This window comes from Anthonomus grandis, chromosome 1 (genome assembly GCF_022605725.1).
Source record: "Anthonomus grandis grandis chromosome 1, icAntGran1.3, whole genome shotgun sequence".
Classification (NCBI taxonomy): Eukaryota; Metazoa; Arthropoda; class Insecta; order Coleoptera; family Curculionidae; genus Anthonomus; species Anthonomus grandis.
In genome coordinates this window covers 53,227,547-53,254,196 of record NC_065546.1, presented here as the reverse complement: position 1 = coordinate 53,254,196, position 26,650 = coordinate 53,227,547, and the positions used below count along the sequence as shown (strand labels likewise).

General features: G+C 32.3%; 1 protein-coding gene across 1 annotated transcript in view; it reads right to left on the bottom strand.

Annotated features, from left to right (window-relative positions):
• Positions 1–24,601, bottom strand: part of LOC126737308 (poly(rC)-binding protein 3) — a 145,736-nt gene extending 121,135 nt beyond the window's left edge. The window contains exon 1 of the mRNA XM_050442162.1: positions 24,375–24,601. The gene's annotated coding sequence lies outside the window, so the exon portion shown is untranslated. The remainder of the gene's footprint in view (positions 1–24,374) is intronic.
• Positions 24,602–26,650: the final 2,049 nt, after the last annotated feature.

Here is a 26,650-nt window from a genome sequence, read left to right as displayed (position 1 = left end):
AAACTAGTAACGTTTTCTGAGTTCTGACTTATGTTACAGCACCGGTTCTGCTTGATTACAGAAAAGCTTTTGACACGATAGATCACAAGTTTCTGTGCACTAAGTTGAGTTCTTTGGGAATTTCTCTTTCATCTATTCGTTTTTTTGAGAGCTACCTATTAGGTAGAACTCAGTCAGTGCATTTTGAGGGTGGGGAATCATCTTTGAGGCCTTTGACTAAAAGCGTGCCACAGAGATCGATTTTAGGACCCTTGCTGTTTGTTATTTATACGTGTGACATGGATTCTATTGTCAATAATTGTACAATTCAACGATATGGGGATGATACCCAAATATATACCAGTTTTTCTAAAACAAATGCGGACGAAGCTGTTTTTCGATTGAATGAGTGCTTAGAGTCGGTAGCCAAATATTCTAAAAGTATTGTTTTCCAACTGAATTCGTCGAAGTCGGTCGTAATATACATTGGTCCTGATCATGAGTGGACAACGAATAATTTGGCTATTCATGTATCCCAAACTCCAATCCCGATCGTGAGTGAATGTAAGAATCTCAACATAAATATTGATTCTTCTATTTTGCAGCATATTGGCAACGGTCCTTCAAAGGTTGTATATGTCATTGCGGAATCTGTACAAAAGTAAAGATATACTCGAACTGCAGTTGATAAAGGTTTTATACGAAACATTGGTTCTCTCTCATACTGCTTATTGCAATTTTTGTGTATGGCCCATCAAAAAAAAACATTACAATGCTGCAGAATTCATGTATACGTTTTATTTACAATTTAAGGGCCCGTGATCACGTCAGGTACAAGTTATCTGCACTGAAATGGTTAAATATGTAAGATTGAGAGACTGTACACTTCGCATGAGTACCTTAGAGATCGTTTAACTTTTAGATTCTCCACTCATGATCGTATCACACGTCAAAATACCCTTTTAAATATATCAAAGCATCGTACAGCTATGTTTTGACGTAGCTTTTTGTTTCTTGCTTCAAAAGTATATAACAATTTGTTGCATAATAAACTTCAAAATTGTAGTTCGTCAAGTTTTAAGAAAAACATAAAAGGGTTTATGCTGAGTTAATATAGTTCTATAACAGGGTTGTGAACTGTTAAATATATTTGGATTGAATTTTGTGAATTTCTCATTATCATAATTATTGTTACTAATTAGGACTGTTTACACCATGTAATTTATAATATTATGTATTGCTGATTTCTGTATGCTCGGTTAAGCAAACAGCTTTGGCTGCCCTTCGCCGAGTTTAATAAAAAGTCGTTTATTATATAAAAGCATCGTACCATTCACAGCAATAATAAAACTACTAAATGACGCAGAGTTTAATATACATATTTTAGATACTAGCTTAAATATTGTAAAGTTTTTAATCAGTATACTCAAATTAGCAAAACGCGTAGTTCAGGAATTGAAGACCTAAATGTTGAAGAATATGACGTTGACTATAACATATATACCTGGACTGCCAATTCAATGAAAAGTAAATGACCACTACAAGGTGGCTGCCATCTTGCGTGAATGTGTCGTTTCGATGTTGGTCACTCTGACAAATTTCAGTTGTGCCAATTGTAAGGAAACAAAACAATTAGAGTATTTGGGAGTTTATGTTTACAAAAACGAAATAGAAAGTTAAATTTAGTTAAGAATTTAAGATAGTTGCGTTAGATCTGAGATTTTTTTTGTACTTTGAGAATTTCGTTAAAATTTATGAAAGAAAGTAATTCTCACCTAAAATGAGACAAAGTTTCAATCAACTTGGGATAGATGCATGCACTTTAAAATATTTGTTTTATTACCTATTCTGATAAACTGGAATCTTATAAATCTAAATACCATGGAAATGATGATCTTCATTTAAATTTTTGCTTGTGTTTGCTTAAAAACACTTTTATTTTCTTTCTATTTTTACTTTACGACTTTTACTTTTCTTCTATGTACAGTGTTTCCATATTAATAGGTACCACTAGGATTTTATGAGAGTTTGTAATTAGCAAGGGTTTTTTTTTAATAAACAACCGTATATGTATTATATTCTATAATAAACAACACAGACAGACTACAGACAATTCACAATAATTTAATTTTACAAGCTATAAGCTATATCGCCCGATGCAGACGATATACCATAGCGTGTCGTTTACAAATCGTTAAAAACTAGGCAATCCGCTATACTCACAATTGAGCATCGTCAACTTCATTACCATTATTTAATATATTTTTTGTTGGCAGCATTGAAAATGTTTAGAGTGACCAATCCGCATAGATACAACCGCTATAAAAATGCGGCTTCCAGACAGCGGTCATTTTTGGGTATGTTGGCCATATGCATTACCAGTCCAGGAATGTTTATTAAGTTCGTGATCACAAATTAGAAACGCGTAGTGTTACTGTTATGATCCCTATAAAAACGCTTCTAGTAACAAGATCTTTTCACAAAATCGAAACTATTATTAATTGTTATTATGATATGTTAATTGCGAACATGTTAAATATGAAACAAATTTATGGTACTTAAAAATCTGATTTAAGATCTTGATAATTTCTTATTTCGCACATAGGGTAGGATCGCACGTAGTACGCGGTCGTCATTTTTCCATACTTATCCAACTCTTCCAGTAGTCATTTGGTCAGCAGTTCGTTATCAGCCGTCTGAAAAGCGTGAGTTGTTCTTAATACATCAAATTTATCCCAAAAAAAAGTTTTTCTGTGTTTATTTGTAATTTTTTAGACTACTAAGGTAAGTGACATGAGATTAATACTTTTTTTCGACTAAAGACTTTAATATTATTATAAATAATGATGTCTACACTTTATCTTTGCCGGCATAAATCGAAGTTATTGGTTGCCTAAATTTGTATTTAAAATGTTGAAGTCTTTGCGTCTGAGTTCTAAGAGTACACACCCAAAGAGTTCGCATGCGAACTCTTAGGATTTATGCGATATAGGTTTTATTTTCTATAATTTTTTTTTAGTTTTTTTTGATGGGTAAATAAAAATGTAAGAGCAACAGAACTTTAAAATTTACCCAAGAAATGCTTGATGAGGCGAAAGGTCGTATTTCAAAAGGAGAAAGTAAAAGATCAGTTGCTAGATCATTTGATGTAAATGAGGGCACATTACGAAAAAAATTGCGAGAAGTAAAAATGATTTTATGTTTCTAAGATAAAATAAACCGTGCTTTTATTTTTATTTTAGGCACTGTTCCTTCTAGTCTGGGTAGGTTCAAACACATATTTTCAAAAGAGCAAGAACGGGACTTAGCTGACCATATTAAAGATTTGGATGCATTGTTTTATGGTCTGCGTATGAAAGACGTCAGATCAATGGCGTTTCAATATGCCAACGCAATTCCGCATAGGTTTAATACCGAAATTAAAATGGCGGGAAAAGCTCCGGAAAAATGTAGTCTGGGTCGCGCAATCGGATTTAATAGGGTTCAATGCGAATGATTTTTCAAAAACTTAAAAACAGTGTACGGAGATTTTAAATTCACACCACATAAAGTTGTTAATATGGATGAAACGGGACTATCTACCGTGCGAAATAAGCTTCCTAAAGTTTATGCTACAAAAGGTAAGAAAACCGTGTCAAAGATAGTGTCAGCTGAACAAGACCATTTAGTAACAGCAATGTGCTGCATGAACGCTGCTTGTACTTGGGTTCCACCAGCGCTTATTTTTGGAAGGAAACGAATGAAAGATGAACTTTTTTTTTGGACCACTACCTGGGACTTTAAAAATGATATCAGATTATGGCTACATGAACACTCAGTTATTTCTGATTTGGCTGCGACAGTTTAGAGACTTTGTAAAGCCATAAAAAATAGATCCAGTGCTATTATTAATGGAAAATCTCATTGCCCAATGAATGCCATTTTATCCGCGAGAAGTAATTTTATAACTTTATCAACCCTACCGCCCAATGCGAGTCATAAGATTCATCCATTGGATAGGGAATTTTTTTTCCTTTAAAAAGGGCTTTTTCAAATGAATGTGGATGGTTACCAACCTTGGACGTGCTATTACATTAAAAGAAATGGCGGGTCTTTACCATTCTGCCTATTCCAAAGCAGCCACTATCCAAATTTGCGAAAAATCTTTTAAGCTTAGTTCTATGCCATTCCTCATTCTGACCCATTAAGGAATAGGCCTGTTTCATTTTAAGTTTCTTGGCGAGTTTTCGCTTGATAATAAACGTCTTGTGAGCAGACATTGCTGCTTGTTTGCGTTTTCAAACCGAAAGAAAAATAAAAAAACAGGCCTATTCCTTAATAGGTGAGAATGAGGACTGGAAACAGAATCAGATACAACGCTAAGAGGCGTTCACTGGTGCAGAACCAAGCTCAAGTTGTAAGCTGTCTTTTATAATTCAATTGTAAAAATCTTTTAGCTGCACAGGAATATATCCATATAATCCTGGCGTTTTCAGTGATGCAGACTTTGCGCCATCGGAGGTCACAGATAGACCGCAACTGGAGGTGGTTCAAGAAAACCAATCGGAAATTGAAGCGACCCGTTCGCCTATTAATAACTCATCTGATAAAGAGGGTAATAGCACTCTTGCGGATATACGGGATCAAATATTAAATTTACAAAATCAAAAATTGGTCGAAAAAAGGCAAATTAGAATGCCTAGTCCACAATTAGCAACTATACTTCTGGTTGTTCCAAATGTTTCACGAGTTACACCTAAAACGATCTTGCCTCTTCCGAAAGCAACTCATGTGCAAGTAAGAAGAACAAGTCAAAAAAATCCGAAATTTTATCGTCAAGTTCTTACAAAGCCTTTTTTTACAAGAAACTGAAGGAAAGAAAATAAAGATGAGCGCAAAAATAAAAGTTCTGGCTGATTCTGATAAGCAAAATAGCGAACCTGGTGTTTTAGTAAAGAAAAAAAAAGCTGACAAAAGCGACACTACAATTTGTGCTGGGTGTTTTTGAGCATTATTCTACATCTTTTTGGTTTAAGTGCAATTCCTGTACTTATTTACTACAATAAAAACAATTATATATTTTAGCATATCAAAAATATTTATTTTAGGGTAGATGTATGTTTTTTAAAATAACATGGTAAACCATAAGACTTTGAACACTTTTTGCAATACAGTTTTGTTTTTGGCAACTGCTCTTTCCGATTTCATTGAGAGTTCTGCGTAGCACACGGAGCAGAATCGCCTTTTTTCAGTGTCTATAAGCTCCTGTTGATCTGTTTGGCTCGTATTACTTAGAAGGAAATATTTTTTTTTTTAAATACGCTTTGTACCCTTTATGACTTCCTCACGAAATTCTGTGATGCTCATTTTGTTATTGGTTACTTTTTAATGTATCAAATAGGAATTCACAATAGCAGCGCCAATAACAAGGTCGATTGCCATCTTTACCATTTAACTCCTCTACGCAGGGATAAATTATATGATTTCATGTGATCTGAAAACAATTTGAGAGTAACAAAAAAAAATTAATTGAAAAAGTTACCTGAAATATCAATATAGGCCTTATGTTTGTTGTATTCCAGTACCCTTTTGGGCTTGAATACTTCACCAGAACGTCTGTTGACCACCACCATTTCCAGTAAAAATTTTGTGTTTAGCATAAGGACATCCCTCTTGTCCTTCCATTTTTCTACAAAAATACCAGTATTGCTTTCTTCTGCAATAACTTCTCAACGTTTTAATTTGGCTTGCAAAATAGTTTTTGGCTTGAGTTTTCTGTTGCTACGAAGAGCTCCAATTATATGGGTATTATTCTTTAGCAATTTATGTGCCAATTCTACTTAAGTTCAGAACAACCTGAGATCCAAACCTCTTTTTCTCCTTCACAGTACACCTTTAGGTCATATAAATAACCCCCCTCCAAGCACAGTTTAAAAAGTTTAATTCCAAATTTAAATCGTTTATTCGAGATATATTGCTTAAACTTCAGCTTTCCTTTGAAAGGAACAAGTGTCTCATCTATAACAATATATTCACCAGGTACTATGGGAGCTTGAAAAGTTTCCTATAACTTTGATAGTAAGGGAGCGATTTTATGTAGTATGTCATCCATATTAGCTTTTTCGTTGTTCTCAAAATGCCACATTTTTAACAAAACTTGAAAGCGGTTTCTAGACAAAACATGTTTTAGTGAATTTTGGTACATACTTTTTTTTACCAATAGGCGGAAATGGAAAGAAGCTGAACTAATCCCATCCGCATAAGGCATCCTAAAAATGATTCCATTACAGTCTCCGTGGTGTCTTTCTAAGTTCGAACTCGGGAGTATTTAGAGGTTTTTTTGCTGATGTGCATAGAGTCTGTTCATATTGGTCGTAAACAGTTACCTTGATTCCTGAATCATTTATAGTAATAGGAATACTTTTCAAAAAATTTCCTGTTACCTGATCCCATTCAAAACTTATTATAGGTGAGGTTTCAGATTCATCATCAATATCATGTAGTCCATATGTTGTGCTATTACTAACTCAATTATGTGGTCTATATTAGTGGATGCCGTATTTATGCAACAAGATGTTGATGGTTGGGGGTCTTGGTTATTACTTTGTATCTCTTTTGGAGAAAGCTTTATTTTTTGGTCAAATTTTATAAATTTTGTTACTCGCTGACAGCTTTTATCAAAACTAGACAATCTAGTTCTTTTTTTGGCGTCACGGGATCATCAAAATCACAACTTTCGCTATCTAAAGGCTCGTATTCGCTTACATCCGGCGAAAAATCGTGTTCATCTCCAGAAAGAACTTCGTCCCACAAATTTTGCAGTCTTGCACGTTCACGTTCGTATTCACCCATAATTCACAAACTAAACTCAAAACTACTATACTAAATTATAAAAATCAAAACTATGAAATTCACAAACTAACTCAAAAATATTGATAAACTAACGTGCGTACCTATATTATAACCTCCCGAGACTGCAGCACAGATTACTCCTCCTGGAGGAGTAATCTGTGACTGCAGTTTCCACGATAGTGCCAGTCTAAACACGAAAACGCGCCATGTGTCGGACACGCATGTCCCCCACGGCCGTTCTGAAAAAAACATGTGTTATGGCCATGCGGGACAAATGCTGTCAGACAACAAAAAATATTTTTTTTTGTTTAAAAAAATTAGTTTATAAACAAAAGAGAGGCATACAAGATGGAGAACATGGTAAGCTGGGGGAGGAAAAGATCAGGAGGGACTAGCATATATAATTAAAGACAGAAATCCAGCAGAACGACGACCACTAGAAACACCACCTAAGAAATCAAAAATTAGCTGTATTACAATTAACAATTAACAGAAGAAGAAGAAATATCACATAACGTATAAATATATTTAGGACAACAATAATAAAATTAATTTTAATAGAAAAAAAAACCATTTCGTCATAAATGTCAATTCTTGTAAATTGAGATGTTATTATACATTAACTCATTATAAATTACACAGTATAACTTAAATTATTACTAAACTATTTTATGAACTTTAGTAGGTTAGAAGATATAACGAATGAAACTTTATTATACTACTATATATTCTAAGTTATCATTATAATGACATAATTAAGTTCTTTATGTAAAATTGCAAGTAAATACTTGGAGCATAGATATTACGTTTATGTCATTATATTCAATAGGAGCATAATGTATTCATGACGATGTAAACCTAGGAAAATATATACACATGACATTACCGGAATCTCTGTTCTTATACAGATAAGAGTGCGTTATTATGCCCGAAAGGGGAGTGACGTTAGTTTATACACGCTCGTCGCTTATCCGAGGTGATGTCAGTAAAATAAAATTGCAACAAAGCATTTGACTAAAATAAATATAACAAGTCTATTATCCTTTGTTCTTTGAATTCTCTTTTAATACAAGGTTTCTGATATTTTTCCTGTAATCGATAAGGAATACGGCTTTCGATAAAATTGCTTTATAACTCTCATTCAATAATTCTCGGCGACACTTAACGGCGTTTAATGCGAGAAACTTTTATACTAAAGGATTTTTGAGTACAATACGTAATATATTTTTGAGTAAAGGTATTATTAAAAACAAAGTTCCTTCATTGCATAATCTAGTTGAAAGGTGCAATACTTTGTTTTCTATTCGTTCTAAACACTCGTGTGCTATATTTAGGCACCACTTCGTTGAATTCCGACTTTCTAGGTTCTACTAGGACGGATGCTAGTACGCTGATTTTTTAGTCTTTAAAAGTACAATAAAGAAAATATTGGTAACTTGCCCCAGATGTGGAAATCTAGTGGATTAAGATCTGGTGATCTTACTGGCCAAGTTTGTGGACCATCACGTTTTATCCAACAGCTGTCAAAAGCTTGGATCAAATGATTCCTCATCGCTAGCAAGGAAAATGAGTTGGTGCACGTTCACGAACAAAATACATGATCTGCCTCTGCGCTATGGGAAATTCCTCCACACCATACCAGCACTGGTAGATTAAATAATATTTTAAGCATCTATACAGCGTTGTCTTACGTGGTATGTCAACATTCTGCAGAACAACCGTCAGCAAACGCTTTTTCCGATAGGTTCCGAAATCGTCACGATTCCGATGAGAATCTATATTAGACTGTTGGGTCTAATATAGATCCTTGAGGTATCCCATTATAAATGATTTATTACCCGAATGCTTTTCGCAGATGCTATAATACTGCTCAAAAAGATTTTAGTTGATTCAGGGAATTTAGTAAAATTATCTAAAAGTAAAAAACCGCATCTACAGTTGGGATGCTGAAAGCCAAACTAATTTTTGTTTACCAAGTTGGAGCTATTAAAGAAAAGAACTCAATAGTGCATATATTTACTAAATTTTCCACTCTTTTAGATAGAGTTATGAAATTAATTCGACTAGTAAATTAAATCGCCTCCTTTATGTCTAATTCAGTAAACCTAAATTAACAAAATAAAGAAACGCTCTAATGAAGCATAGACTTAACAGCATACGTCAAATACAGCATATAATAAATTAATATTAGGTCTTTTATTTTACAATAGATACTTTAAAAAGATTTTTTTTTATTGAGGAGCATCACCGTTTACCCATATATCCTGCCATTAAGAAATTGCTTAGGCCCGCCCTTGTATACTTTATCAGTTTTATCCATAATCTAAATTCTATAAACAGTGGCAAATGCCTAAAGACCGTTCCTCAACTTCCTCATCGTCCATTCACATCTAAAGTTCCAAAAGTCTCATTTAAACTCAAAAATAATGAGAATAATAAAAAATAGTAACTGATTCCAATTGGAACCTTTGGTGTAAAACTAAAATCACAAAAGAGTTAAGCGACTAATGAAAACTCGATATTTTATTCTAATCTCGATACAGGTTTCGATAACGTAAGATTAAATTATCTATTGATGTTTTTTCAAAAATCTTTAATGATTCTTGCTAAGTGAGTTGGATGTAGGGTCAAATAAAACTCAGGTTTTAGATTTTAATACTGCTGGCGTTTCGACCTATATTAAGCCATCCACAGGGCGATAAAAAGTAAAAACCTTTTGTCCATAAAACTTATACTTCACAATCATAAAAACCGTAGTCAACCTCAAAAAATGCTTATAATATACAATCGTCTTTTTGTTTAAGGCGCAAAGGAAGTGGAACCAACAGTTCAGTCTATTTGTTCAGTTATTAAATTTCACCTTTGAAAATTATTTTAATTTTGGGGGTAATTTCAATAAATTTATTTTTGGGTTGGGAATGGGTAAGATAGGTAGGTAGCTCTTCCCAGTTTGTACCTAAAATAATACCTTAAATGATACCTTAAATAACCAATTAGTTACTTAAATGAAGTATTTTAAGTTATTCATAAAACCAGGATAAAATATTTTAAAATTACATTGCAGTTACTGTAAGTCGACGACAAAGAATGTAAGCCCATGCTACTACTATTCTGTCTTCCCTTTATTCACCACATCAAATCATAAACGAAAGGAAAAAGTCGTTTTTCAGTTATTTCAATAAAAGAAATTGTGAGCTTTCTCTGGAGTCCTGTTTAATTTTAGTGCCGTCATGTTGACTTACATTTCTCTAGTCTAAGAAGGCTTTTAGAAAAGAGTCAAAAAAAAAATGCAAACGATTACTTATAACAATAATTCTCAGTTTCTAAGCTGTATAGTTACGTAATGTTAAGTGTAAACAAAATGTCAAAACCAACAAGTTGTCCAAGATCCTAGATGTAGGTCTGTAACTGTAACTACTTTTTCAGTATTTTTTAGGTACTGTTTATTATTGAAAACAAAGTTATACAGTGTGTACCAAAAATAAGATATGACGATTTTTTTAAACTTAAAATTTTCCATCTATGTATAATTTAATACGCTTCGCTCTTTAATACGGTATTTAAAAAAATGGTCGATGACATTGAAAAAAAATTTTGAGAAAAAAAAACTTCTACTACCGAATTTACTCCAAGTTACAGATTCGCACACTGTATATTCTATGTTCATTCATATCAGAATATCAGAAAAAGGTGCCAAGACTGACCCAGATGAAGTAGAAGCAATTGAATATTGGCCACGACCCATTGACAAACACCAGTTAAGAAGCTTTCTGGGCCTTTGTACCTATTACAGAAGATTTGTAAGAATTTTCGCTAACGTTGCAAAGCCTCTACATAAGCTCAAGGAAAACAAAATGGTATTTAGTTGGTCAACAGACCGCGAAAAGGCATTTTAACGGCTAAAAAGGGCACTGTGCACATCTCCAACTTTAACATATTCGATTCTTGGACAAATTCTTATTTTGGATACCGATGCAAGCAATGTTGGAATTGGAGCCGTTCTATCATAAAAATATGAAGATGGCGAGCAAGTGATAGCTTATTTCATTAAAACGCTATAAAAACCAGAAACTATTGTGTCACCAGACGAGAGCTATTGGAAGCAGTAAAAGCTATTGAACATTTCCATAAATATTTGTATGGTCAACGATTCATCCTTAAGCTGCGTCCACTCCAAGTCGACACTGTCAATTTCAATTTCTGTGAAATTTCAAAACCAGACATTGTTGATCAACAAGCAACAAAAACTGCATCTGTCCACACCAGAGTCGACAGAAATGTTTGTCGATCAGTCAAATCAACATGTCCGACGAAGAAGACGTAATTCTTGCTTGTGCCGCGTATATTATTATCGCGACTTAAAAAAAGAAAAATTGCGCGCAAAAAAAGATTTTTTTGAGACCAAGTCTTCAAAGTAGAACTAGATTCAATGCTAGTAATTTGATAGACGATTTAAAAAAAGATGACATAAACATATTGAGCCTTGAATACAGGTGCAATGGTGGTTTTAGAAATTTTTTTCGAATGTCAGAAGGTGAATTTAAATATTTATTACTAAAAATCGGGCCAAAAATTTGTAAAGAAGACACCAATTATAGACCTGCCATTCCCATAAAGGAGCGTCTTGCTGTAACGTTACGATTTTTATCAACTGGAGATTCGTACCACTCACTAATGTCTTTTAAAAATTTCAAAACAGGCTTTAAAAATAAAAATACATAGAAAAGCTCTCAAAGTCTACGTACCTGTGAATCCAACATCTCCCTGGGCTTATTTTTGTCTAGTAAAAATTTTATACTTTCAAAAGCAAACCATTTACTTTTATACACATCCTCCGTACCAGAGCCAGATTTCTTGCCGTCCTTTATTTTTTTTACTTTTTTTGCAAATTGACTTTGAAGATTTTTAATTTTTCGTTTTACCGCTTGCTTCTCGATGTTAAATTCTTTACCAATTTCCATAAGGGCATTGTGCCTCACGTTTCTGTTCTTATAGTTTTTGGTTTTAGAATCCCATAGATTTGTTTTTAGTTTGTATGTCTCGATAAAGGCTATGACTTTAGCTTGTTCCCATTCCATATCTCCAACGAAAACACACGGCCACGATGTCAACAAGGCAAGACGTCACTGAGTACCTACTCCTACTTTAACACTTTATCGAATGTCGAACGTCGAAAACACGTCCACACGCTAAAGTCGATCGACTGCTCTTTCATGTTTACCGACAAACGATAGAAAACAAATTGACATCGTCGATTGCAACGTACACACTCAGTCAAGTCGGCAACGTCGATAGATATAGTCGATCGACAGTGTCGACTCGGTGTGGCCGCAGCTTTAAGACTGACCATATGCTTCTCTGAAATGGCTTTTCAGTTCAAAAACCCCGAAGGACAAATAGCAAGGTGGCTTGAACGATTACAAGAGTATCACTTTACAATAGAACATAGGAAAGGTGAATATCACCAGAACGCCGATGCTTTATCGAGAAGATCCTGTATTGAAACATGTAAACGTTGTTTTGAAAAGGAATCAAAACAGCATCCAGAGATATTTACTTGTAATCGTATTGGCCTTCACAGCTCTGAAGATTGGGATGTACCTAGTTTAATCCAGGGTCTTTGACGAACTGAAATGTCAAGAAATTTCAAAACCATAATGGAAAGATATTTCTGACAAATCTCCAGAACTAAAAGCTTATTGGTCTCAATGGAATTCGTTGGTTATAAAAGATGGATTGTTAAAAGGGTCTGGGAGAGCGTAGATGGAAAAGAAAAGACATATCTGACAGACAGTCCTTCCTCGAAAACGAATTCCAGAAGTTCTTGAAGCTGTTCATGGCGGTGTTGGCGGAGGACATTTTGGAGTTAGTTAGACCTTGGCAAAAGTGAGAGAACGGTTTTACTAGCTGAACACTTGTGTGCTTTTCGACATTTTCTTATTAATTGAATACCAAGTTATAGTTACTATTATGATCGAATAATATTATAGCGAAGTAATAACCTAGCCTATTAAAAATTATGAATTATACAATTTAACATATTATATCAGAACTCAACTGACTTCTTCAGAAACACAGTCAATTATTATCCATTTCTTATATGTAGCTTACTGGGGTTGAGTATCGACCTTTGAATTATTGTGAAGATAAAAAAAAAGAATAACCAAAATTTAATGGAATTTATTACTTAATCATGGTCTTAGAACAACCTAAATTAATGCTTTATATGTACATTATTACCTAAAAAGCTTTTGAATGAAAGTTTTAACAATATGTTATATCGGGTTTTAAGTACTTTAACATTGTATATATTATTAGATAAAATATTTTTAAGAATTTATACAGAGAAATCAAAAATACCCCTCATATATATAAGATATTGTACTAATATTTTATTTAGTACTTTTCATCACACTGTATAAAATATTGGTACAAAACTAAACTTAACTTTGCGATAAACTTAAATGCAACTAAACCCTACAAACTAACAGATTGGCAGAAAACTTGCTCTTTACGTCAGCACTGTCATGCCTTTGATGCCAGAAAATATAACAGGCTCGCTAAAATAGAGTAAGTCTATGAAAGTGCAAAGTTACATTTTGAAGTTTATATAACATTCAAGCATAACGTTAACTTTTGTTGATCTCTGCTTCTTTAGAGAGAAAAGGTTTTGAATGTTTTTAAGTAATTGGCTAGTATATTTTAGCAAATCATTATATATTTATATATTCCAGTCCTTCATAAAATATCACAAATTCAAATAAAGGTTTAGTGAATTCAAGTGTCGCAAGTGTGAGTGAAAAATTACGTAAGAAATTGACATAAGAAACTTGTGTTGCCAGATTAAATAAATAATTAAATATTTGGATAGTTCTCTACTGAGTTAGTCTCTCTTATAAATCAACTGAAATGAAATATAGTATTATTTTGAACTTCAATATCCCTGATAGAAATTGTGTCTTAACTTCATTAAACAGAAGTTTGCTTACATAAAACTACTCTTTTTTTAAGAATTGACTGTGCCAACATTAAACCTTTAAGAGATTGCAAAGGAAACTGTATAGTCATCGAGAAGAGTCCATATTTGGCAGTTGATGTAACGGTTGTAAAATCAATAATATGTTTTAAAAATTGTAAAGGTTCCAGGTCAAAATTTTCACACTAATATTAGTATCATTTTGATCCGTGGGGACATTTTCTTAGATTTTGTCAGTGCCGAAGAAGAAAACGAAGAAAATTAATAAGAAAGAAATTAATAATAAATTACGATTGAACAAGGGGTGCCTTGGCAACGCGGTAAGTTAGATACCTGCCTTATTGCCAGAAGATTCTGAGTTCAAATCTCAGCCTCAGCATGGTCCTGTAAAACTTTTCTCCTTTTTTTAGTACATGAAAGGAGAGAAATAAAAGTTATTATAGATTGTATTCAGGAATGAGGTTCACTTAATTGTTATATTAATCGATTTCAGATAGCTTGCTTTAGAAAACCGTGTTAGTAGCAACCAAGTTATAAAATATAAGCTAAAATACAGGGTGTTCCTTAAAGACGTGCTAATATTTGAGGGCGTTATTCCTGGACCCATTTTAAGACAAAAAGTTTTTATGAACATATGTCCTAAACGTCTTAACTTCTGAGATACAGGGTGTTAAAGTTTTCAAAAAAAAATCAGTTTTTTAATAATAACTTAAACAATATTGTAGATCTTTTATGAAATTTAGTACATGTATTCCATGCATCAAGACGCATTTTTTGATGTGCAAAAAGAAATATTTTCTTTGCTATTTTATTGGTCTGCTATTGACTATTTTTAGTGAAAAAAATACTACGGCACTGCTTTTACTTAAAATTAAAAAATTTCCTAAAATTTGATCTCCTGTTTTTTTTTGTCCGACACATGGTTTTCATGCTTTTCTTTCAATTTTTTAACTTTTCATACTTCTTGTAATAAATCTGATCCCTTAATTTGCTTGCAATCGACGAACAAACATTTTCACACTGCATCAAATTTTTAGGCAAGTAATTGAGGATTTTAAAAATAATTTTTCTTTCAAGAAAAAGCAGTGGCCTAATATTTTTTTAACTAAAAATATTTAATAGAAGACCTGTAGGGATGACACTAGCAGAGAATTTTTTTTTTGTATATCAAAAAATGCATCTTGATGCATAGAATACATGTACTGAATTTCATAAAATTATCTATAACATTATTTAAGTTATTATTAAAAAACTGATTTTTTTTAACTTTAACACCCTGTATCTTAAAAGTTAAGACTGTGGAAAAGTTGCACAAAAAAGTATCTTCTTTCTAAATTTCTTCGAAAAATATCGCTCAATTTATCCTAATACAATCAAAGCTTATAATAATCGCATTAAGTCAGTATCTCTCTCTGCTTATTATAATCAATTAAGCAGAGAGAGAGTTGAAGGATTGTAAATGATTTTAGGGGCTCCAGTTCTGAGCAACACATACCATCTTCTTTCAGTGCTAGTGAAATTAATGGCTCAGTGAGTAGTATTCTGCTTCTAAGAATGCGATTGATTGGCTTAGTAATACCTCTATAACTGAAACCTTCTAGTTGACTCCTGTCGACATAGAAGAGATGTAAAAAATCTATTATGCCTTTCTAAAATAAAAATTCCTTTAGTTAAGATGATATCTCAATTAGGGTGTATTTAAATTTGCCAGATTATAATATTCTTGCACTTATTTCCTCTATTAAACTTGGAGATTTTCCAGACGTACTTAAAAGGGCTCTGAGGAACCGGGAATTTCTATCTGATTACAGGCCTATTTCCCTTCTGCCTTCCCTGACCAAGATTGTGGAAAAAATCATTAAAACTAGAATGATGGCCTTTCTTAAAAAGCGTAGCATTTCTAAATAAGTTTCAATATGGTTGTCAAGAATCTAAAGGCACAAACGCTCCATTTTTGAGGCGCTGGAAAAATTATAATCTAATCTTAACATTAGCCATTGCACGTTTATGGTATTCTGTGACATCTCTAAAGTTTTGATTGTCTATGCCACAATATTTTAAGAAAATTAGAGGCTTATATAACGGGCGGAGTTTTAACTATAAATTGACAAATCTCTACATTTGGCTACTTGAAAATCAATTCCAGAGTTTAATGTTGGGCCCACTTTTTCCTATAGATAAATGACCTACCCAGTGTATTATGTGTGCATGGTCCATGTGCAGTTTTTGCCGATGACACTGCCATTTGGTGGCATCCCAAAAATTTTCTCTAAACACTGTGTTACATGGCATGATTAATAATACCTTAAAGAAGTCAATATTTGTTTTCTCTTTACATGGACCCTAGCCTTGTTTTCTGTTTACATATAAGGTCTGAAGAGTCAGTGTAGTGGAGATTCCGGTTAAAAAATGAGAAACTTGTTTGATTATCACATTAACTCTTGTACTGAAGAAGAGGTTTGATACCTTTTCAAGAAAGGGAACATAAATTCACCTAATGACTATCGACCCATCTCTCTAATCCCTATTTTTTCAAAGATTTATGAACTACTTTTAAAGTGTGTTGCTATTTCAGCAAGAGTCCAGCAGTCTACTCATTAATAAAGAAAACCTTTTGTGACCTCTTCAAGGCATGTGACTATATTTCACATAGGACCCTAATTTCTAGCCTTTTATGGAGTTTCTCAGTCAAGCTGCAATTTGATTAAAAGCTATCTAGAAGACAGGCGTTAGTCGACCTATTCAAACGGAAGATTGTTTATAGTCTATTCAAGCGAGGGGTGGTTAAAACCAAAAGTAAATACCGCTTCATGCAAGCGACATTTGGTATTTACCGAGAGACGTCAAATGACGTCATCGGTTTAACCGCCAGTAGCCCTGCTTAGGAGGAAAGTTATAGCGGTTGACAGCTGGCAAATAAAAAAATTTGAAAACAGATTGTATAAACAAACAAAAATTACTATAATATTATATTTATTTGCCAAAATATACAAAAATGTCTTAGGCCCAATATTTTTTTAAAACTGTAAAACCACAAATGGGTTTTGTTTAAACTCCATCCAAAAGAATAATGAAGTTTTAAGAAGAACATCTATGTACACAATAGAGGGCCACAGAATATACATGTAAACAAATAACCGATCGACCGCAATATTAAAACATCCCATCTAAGCGATAGCCTTAACCGTGACGTCATTTGACGTTTTTGACACTTTGACAGTAACCGTTGGTTTTTACCAGACTAACGCTTGGACAGGCTAATAGAGAAACAGTCATAAGGTATAATGTACCCTAGGGTCATATTAGGCCACTTGCGGTTCTTGATCTATGTAAATGAGGTAACATTGTCATTCCAGAATCTCAGACTTACTCTCTACGCATATGACATCAGTTTTCTTGTAAATTGCTATAACCACAATAGCTTGATAGAAATAATGAGAAATTATATTCATGGAATTAAAGACTGGTTTCTTGTGAATAAACTAAATCACAACTACGTCCATGGAGCAAGTCCAGCGTGGCAAGTAGGTGATTGTCTTGAGAAGCCTTTCCAGGGTTGTGAACACATCAGTCTCTTTGACCGCTTACCCCGCACTTGTCCATTCTATGGGGATATTCTTTTCATGCAGTAACAATATTCAGCTTGCAGAGGAGAACTGTAAGGGTACTTCAGCCGTTTATTAGGATACCTTGATGTTCCAAATAATTTTGGCACTGACTATTAATTAAAAAGGCGGAATAGTCACATTTAAAATATGTAGAACCCGGGGTCAAACCTAAACTCGACATTCTAAAAAGAATGGTACAAAATAACAACTAGTAAAACAAAATTTGGTAAAAATTCAAAACTAACAATAGAAACAAATAGTACAACGAATGAAAAATACGAAATTAAGTTCGAATTAACCAACTTCTATCCATATTTTCCTTCACGTAGTGTACATGAAATCTTTTGGGTCTCTTATTGGCTGATAACAATCACGTGGTCCCAACGGATCCGTAATTACGCATCAATGTGGATTTAGGCTCAGTAACAAAACTAGACATGTCAAAATTAACCTAAAATAAGGCTGCATTCACAAGTTTTGTAAATAGTTTAATTGTTTTTTAACAACTTGGTCTGAGAGGATCAATTTGTGTGAAAATCGGTGAAAGATTTTTTTATAATCAAATAGCCTACGGCCAACTGACGTTTCCGCGAAGTTTTTCATTAAATGACAGCCATTGCTAAATCGGTTCAAACCATCTTTTTAATATCGCAAATTACATGCTTAACATCGGTCACAATGATCGAAAACCGATATAACCTATATGCAAAAAATTTTAAATTTTCCCAATATGTACATGTACTGTACATGTCTCTTATCGACTGGTCTTTATTGAGGCGAGAATATTCAATGTGATTTGACGTTTACCATATTTAAATTTAAACGGGTAATTTGTTAAAGATATAAATATTAATAAATATAAAATAAAATAACCGACAACTTGCTAATTTTGCAATTACATTTAATTGAATAATTCAAGATGATGTCAAAATGTTATCTTACATTTTTTCTATAAAATGTACAGGGAAGCCAATAATTGACCCCCTTAAAATTTACATGGGTTCTCCTATGTTCCGCTCGGCGACGCACCACCCGGAATATTTGTAATATACAGAATTTTATTGATGTCGAAAAACTTTCTAATTTTAACTGCTTGTAGAACCTTAAGTTAAATGAAAGTCCTATGGTAGGAATCTTTGGTGTGACACTCAAATTACGAGACTAAAGATTAAAACTGTAGAGTCTCTGGGTGTCAAGTGTTACGCGTCCCATCATAACTGTTAATTATTTGGCTTCATTTTTACGTGCTCGGTTTTATCGAGGCGGAATATTAGACAGGGATCCAGTTTCTGCAAATTTTATTATCAACTTATCCACATGGATGTAATGCATTAGATAACAGGGCTCTTACAGCGTTCTCATTTTGGCAATATAGTTTTCTTATTTGTAATCTTTCTCAAGTTGAATAAAGGATTGTTCAATATTTATCACAACTAGGTAGGTAACTCAACAATTTGAAATTAAAGACATAGTTTTTCGGTGATAGACGATGATGCTAACTGATGCTAAATATTCTGGCTGGTTATTATTTTTTGCAATCTATTATTATCAGTATTAAGTTAAGTTCCCCGATTTTTATTAACACAAATATCTTCACAACGATTGAAGATAGGCAAACGCTTTATTAAACAAAAATTACTAAAAACTATGGAAAATCTAAAAATTAAAAAAAAATTAGGGTTTCCGTTTAAAAATCTAACGTGTAATGGAATATCTGATTTTTGAATGTTCCTTATAGATGAAAAGACGTCCCTCAAAATTGACAACGTCCGAGCGTTTTTTCGAAAATATACCAGGAGACTCATCAATAGAGTTTTTGGTAAAATATTTATAACTTAAAAAATAATAAACCAATTTACTTCTAACCTTCTTTCGTCGATTATATATAGACCTCTTTATAATCACAAGGAGTTTCAAGTAAATTTTTCTTGATGTAAATTTTTCTTGAATATTTAAAGATGGCTTAAAATAATATTTTTTTGAGCTGTTTTTGGTAATATATTTATAACTTAAAAAATAATAGACTAATTAACCTGCTATCTTCTCGCAACGATTAGCAATAAATCTCTTTATAATTACAAGAAGCTTTAAGTAAATTGTTCTTGATTTAAATTTCTTATGAATTTTTAAAGTTAAATTAAAATAATTTTTGGTAAAGAATTTATAACTTAAAAAATAATGGACCAATTTAGTTGTAACTTTTTCTCATTGATTAGATATAGACCTCTTTATAATTACGGAGGAGTTTCAAGTAAACTGCTCTTGATTTGATTTTTTTATGGATTTTTAACGATGGCTTAAAATAATATTTTTTTGGACTGTTTTTGGTAAAATATTTATAACTTAAAAAATAATAGACCAATTAACTTGCAATTTTTTATCGTCGATTAGCAATAGATCTCTACATACCTACAAAGAGTTCCAAGTAAATTGCCCTTGATTTTAATTTTTTATGAATTTTTAAACTTGACGTAAATCCCTTGCGCGTTGAAAGTCAATGCCATTCCGTACAACTGTACGGCTTATGCTTTTATAAATTCTGGTTTTTTTTATCCGGAATTTCACGACTGAGTTTTTTGAGGATTACTTGAAAAATCTTTGAGGCATTTAAATAAGATTTCTATCAACAGAAAGGGCGTTTTTCGAGGAATAATTTCATATATGAACCATTTTTGAGGCTTAAGTACTTTCTGAGCTAGAGCAGGTTTGCCCACAAGGGTCTGAACCTACCAAATTTGAGTTTTTTGGAAATAAATTGGTCACCTTGAATTTTTTAGTTAGTCTTGGACATTTTTTCATGTAACTTCCAACCTATTTAATATATTTTAATAAGTGTTTCACAGTGATATATAAAACACTCTAAGGAACCAGTTTTTGCCAAAAAGTTGATTTTAGGTTAAAAATGATCTTAAATAGAGCGAGTTTGGTTTGGGGGTAATTTCACCCAATAAATGTCCAAGTTTTTTGAGGATAAATTGGAAAATTTTTAAGGTATTTAAATGAGGTTACTATCAAAAGAAAAAGCGTTTTTCGAGGAATAATTTCATGTATGAACAATTTTTGTGGCTTAAGTAGTTTCTGAGCTAGAGTCAGTTTTGCCTGTAAGCCTCAGAACCCGCCAAATTTAAGGTTTTTGGAAATAAATTCGCCACCTTGAATTTTTTAGATACTCTTGAACATTTTTCTAAATAACTTCCAAGCTGTTCAAGATATTTCCGTAATTCTTTTACAGTAAGATAAAGGGCACTCTATGGAACAATTTCTGTAAAAAAATTTTATGTTTTACCAAAAAAAACTGATTTGGGCTAAAACACCAGTTAGTAATAATCTCACGATCATCATCAAACAAATCACTTATGTCCATAACAGTCTCGAACTTAGAACATTGAAAGGCTAGAAGTAGCATGCCGTGGAACTATGGACAGGTTTGTTTGCTTGCAACATCTCTGATGCAATGATGCCAAATGCTTATAGATAAATGGCAAAAATCACTTTATAATATCATAAAAATTTTCAGTTGTTTCCGAAGGCTCAAAACAATACTACTGCTCCCCTTTAATAAAATATCAAGCATTTTTTTTAAATAAATTTGATAAAATACTCTATATCGAAGTCAATATTAACTTTAAATAAATGAAAATAAAGTACGAAAAAACGAGAAAACGGTAATGGCATCGCAACGCCGCTCGATCGCATTGTTGTTACCACTGATACAAGCACTCTCTACCAGTGACGTCGTCAACAAATATTTACCTGATAAATTTTTATTAATTATTATAGAGTTTGAATATAAGTAATATTACCATTTATGAGCTATTTATGTGTTTTTTTAACGGACTTCGTTAGAGGAAGGTCCTAATAAAAGGCACCATTTTTGTCAAAGCATTTTTCTGGAAATTAAATATTTTATTAATATTATAGATTTCTTAATAAATCAAGTTTTAAGACACAAATTATTAACATTTTGCAAAATTTTATTGTTATTATTATATTGGACAAAACTCAGTTTTACATCACTTACTTTATATCACATAATATATACTTCTATGGTGCTGACTTTTTCAAAGGGACGGTATTGATTCAGCGGAAAGAGTTAAAACTACAAGGATGTTCAAATTGTGAAGGAGTTGCAGGTTTTTTATAGGTTATAAGATTTTTATTATGAGTATTTAGCCTATACAATGGTTTTGAGACATTTAACAGTGACCTATATAATACCTAATACCAAATATTATATCATATTAATTTATACTAAAAAACAAAGCTTACCTAAGAATAAAGACTATGTACAATAGATTAGATTAGTTTATTAGTAGTAATATACAAACAAGTACTTTTACAAGTCAAATAAAATATGTAGTATGTTGTGTTTTTTTGAAAATCATGTTATTATTTCTTAAGTATTTTAATAATGACTTGAGACATCTAATTCAATTTCTTTGAGGCAAATTTGTTTATTGCAATCTTCGAATTTTAATTTTTTGTTCTTTATTTTTTTTCCATAATTTGGTAACAAGTGATTTAGCTTTTGAAACGGTGGAATCATCAGTGCTTAGGTCCTCAGGATATCATTTTGATTTTACCCTAGAATAATATACATAAAAATATAGTATTACCAAAATTAAAAAGAAAAAATTAAAAAAATGTATTATAATAATCCAATTGATCAATAAAATGTATATTATTATAAAGAATCTTTGTAATATCAGACATTTGATTAATTGCATTTAATTAAACAAATATAACACAATAAAATACTATATCACTTTTAAATAAGATATATAGAATAGGATGATACATTGCATAAAACTAGTAGTCTATTTTGAGTGTATTTTTACCTTTTCCTTGGCAGAGTCAGGGAATGTGTAGCAGTTAAACAAAAACGGCTTGGATGAGAAATAGTAATTGTTGACCTAGACCCCACGGTTACTGTAGAACTATTAATCTCAGATGCAGTTATTGTTGATGATGAATGATCAGATCTGTAATTATACAAAATTTGGTGTATCAAGAATATTAATCTATTTTAATTATCCATACTTGTCTATATTAGCTTCACTGTTTGTACTATATACCATTTTGGAAGCTAAAGAAGTTTTTGCACTCTTCAGGAAAGCTACCCCTGCAGCTTTGAAGGGTAAATCACTTGGTAAATTAACTGAATTATTGGCTGCTGTATTTTTAACCAGTGCATCAGAAATCCTAGTAAAAAAATAGTTTTACATACATACCTAATTTAATAAGTATTAGGTATAAATAAAGCTTATATGAGTAACACTAATCCTTTTTTTGACAATTTTTTTATACTAGAAAAATATATTTTAAAAAAAATTACCTTTGAGGTAGAGCTGATTTTTTTAATAAAGTCTGGCTACTGATAATATTATCTTCCTTATATAAGAAATCACTTCTAAGGATGTGATCTGAACAAACAAATATGTTCTGTTTAATTGTGTTGATTTCCATTAATGAAATCCATTGTTCCCTTTGGGCATATATTAGCCAATCTATGATAAGTATTTGATATTTATTCAAAAAGCAAAAAAAATTACAGTAATGAATTAATATGTGGTGCCAATTACTATATATATTATTGTAAGTTGCAATGCGATAAAACAAAAAAAAATTATCGACCAAATTTTAGGGAAAGACAAAATTAACTTTATACATAGATACAATATCTAAATAAATTTCAAAATTCTTTAAAGGCAATAAAAAATTAATAATTTCATCTATCTACCTAATGTCTATATTAAAAAAACATAACTATACATAGATACTTTCTGCCAAAACAACAAAAAAAAAAACATAAAATCCTGTAATAAAACCAGGGACAAAATTCTAGTTTTATATTTTTTATAGCCTATTGATAGATGAATATGTTCAAAAAATATTTAGATTTAAAAATATAAATATTTTGGTATTTTACGCACACTTTCACATTCAAGTTTTTATTAGGTTTATCTATAAGATCCCCTATTCTACGTTTATGATGATGGTTACCCCATGATGTGATGTTATGAAAGTATCGGTACTTACTTGTGAAAAGATCGGCTTGAATCACCTTTTTATCATGATGCGGCACAAACGACACAAGTTTTTCCCATCCTAGTAATTTAAAAAAACACTAAAATGTGGCCTTTTTCCTTTTGAAACCGAAAATTAAAGAAAATACACGAATCCCGAAAATAAACAAAAAGCTGTTTGACAGATGACACTACGCGTATGGCTCAGGCGCTTAAGCTTCGGCGTTGTCGCTTCAAATTTTTTAGGAGCAGTTTTAGGGATAATAATGTTAATAATTTTGTTTTTTTTGGCTTAAGGATATTATATTTATTCTTAAAATAGGTTAATTGTAGTATTTATACTTTTTATTTTAAATTTTCCTATAAAATACAACACAACTAAGTTAAATTAACGTTATAATGGTTGTTAAAATATAGCTAAAAATTTCCTCCGTTGGAAATTTGCGTCGACTTGACAACAGAGAATCGGCAAATATGTTTGTAAACAAAACACCCCTCTTGCCCCTGTGCACATGTTGGACTCAAACAAAGTTGTTGTTTACTAATTCTAGCCTTTCAATGTTCTAAGGTCTCGAATAACTTCTGGTGTTCTGGTGATCACTATGTGCGACCTTTTTGTTGGCGACAAAGTTCACTATCAACTGGTGAAATATAATATGCTCCATACATTTTCAATTATTATTTCATATTACATAATCACATTTTTCATAACAATATCCTAAGTAATTCATTTCCGAAGAATTAATTTTAAGAAGTTGTATTTGCAATAGTTTAAGCCATATATGCCACGACCAAATTAGTAAAAAATAATTTTACTAAATAAGTTATAGCGACGCTTCTGTGTGTATGTTTGTTTTTAACTTAAGTCAATGATTTTAATAGACGATATGCATGAATATATAGATTTAAGAATAATGATATTGCCTTAAACGTGGACTAGGACTATGTACTTACCAAATAACGCCGAACTTTTGCCTTAAGTGCTACAAATTAATACAAATCTTTAAAGTTCAAGTATGTAAAAGTGGTACGAAGTTTAAAGATGTTTATCCGAACCAATCACAAGATCTTAGCTCCAAATAATCAAGGTGTAAGTTAAAACCGGAATTTTTTAGGAAAAATGTTAAAACAGCTCAGGTAAGTGGGCTTTCGGAAAAAGGGGAGGTCGGGATCGTTTGGCGCGAAAAAGCCGCTCAGTTTCGATGCCCACTGTGGACTGATGCGAGATTTCGCGCAACACAGGGATGCTGTGGGGTGTCGCGACGCTTCGAATATACCCTCTTTATTTAAATTATGGATTCGTTGGTTGTTAAACAAGGAGGGCAAATGATGCCTGAAGCGACGCTGAATATTCTACCTGAATAAGGTATGTGATTTATGATAAACATATTTCTGTTAGTAAGGGCGTAAACTACAAAATTGTGTTACGATGAATAGGAAATTAGAATCTATCAAAGTTGATTTGAAATGTTACTATGTTAATCGATATTGTGTTGTTTGAAAACAATAATTTTATAAACTGTGGCTCTTTAAAAATGTATATTTAGTCATATATATTTTAAGTCATCCTAAATAGTACAAAATACTTAATCAAATTATTTATTATACCAAATGTGAAATTGCAATCTTATTGAGAATGCCTAAGCGAACATCTAGCTATAATTCGCAAAAGGTGAATTTCTCAAATAGATCTGTTGCCATATACCTTCTTCCTAAAAAACAAATATCAACATCAACCGTGAACGAACATAGAGCACTTATCAGCAAAAGCAAAACTTATATTTCTTTCGGACTTTTACGCTTCAGGTATAATTTTGGTCATTGGATTGCACATAGATAGTAGCCCTAAGCATTTAAGTACATAAAGCGCGTTTTTAAATTCAGCAGTCGATCCACCGATTAGGCAAAATTTGCTATTTGCGTTTCTAAAATATCTGCTTTCCATCACATCACGTTTTGTTATTATATGATGGGTCTATCAATGATGGTAATTACTGGTCTATCGTATTTTCGTTTTGGTGGAATGGTGTGATGGAAATGTTGACGTTAACTCTGACATTTTATAATTTTTTTTTAAATAATTTTTCGATTTGACCAAAACAAACAAGATAATTAACTTTTAACTGCATTCATTCAATTTCAGATTTTTTTCACAAAGTGCAAGGGCATAGGGGTAATATTGTTTCGCACCCTGGCACGTTATGTGAAATTCTATTAAAACATAACAACAAAGAGGAAATCTAAACAAAAGTCAAAACACAACAATACAAAAAAGCGTTTCTTTTTTCATCGGTTGATCTTCCATCACAAATCAGCTATTTTACGTCATCAGTCAAGCAGCTGTCAATCTGTCAACCATTTGATGGAATCCATCAAAAAATCCTGCTGAATTTAAAAACGCGCCCATACATATTTTATGCACGGATAAAGCTGGGTTTACAAGAAATGGAATTTTCAATTACCATCATACACATCACTGGTTCGATAAAAACCCTCATGCTGCTATGGAAAGTCGGCATGAAATACGATTCTCAGTTAACGTTTGGGCGGGAATTCTTGGCGACAGACTTATCGGATCATTTTTTCTAGCCCTGAGGTTAATTACATCTTTTAAAAAGTCAACTATTTCTATTAATTATAAACATTCTAGGCTAAATGGTCAAAGCTATCTTAGTTTTCTAATAAATCTACCTGCACTTTTGGAGGAAGTTCCATTGCACAGAAGCAGAGCATGTATCCTTGCATGATAGTGCACATCTGATTTTCCACTAGCGGTGAGGAATTATTTGAAAAACAGTTTCTGAGAGGCGTTGGATAGGACGTGATTGTCTAAAAACTTGGCCAGCAAGATCGCCAGATTTTAAGCCACTAAATTTGTATATTTATAATGTATTATTTTAATAAGGAATTTTGATATTTAGTTTATTTCTATACTTGATTACTTCTGAAATGCCATAGCTTTCACAAGTTTATGTTGATTAAGCGGTATAGCATTAGTAGCATTCCAACAGAGGATATTTAAGAGGATATTACAAGAACATCTTTGCTGTAGGAAAAAGTATGTAGTTTGCAAAAAAAACCCACGTTGCAAAAAAACATCAAAAATATTAATCACGACACAACCCACTATCTTTGCAAAAACTACCCTTTCCAATTTTCTGAATAATTTTTCAGTATCACCATTTGATTTAGGGTCAAAATTTATAGCAGAAGATTTTTTTTTGAAATTT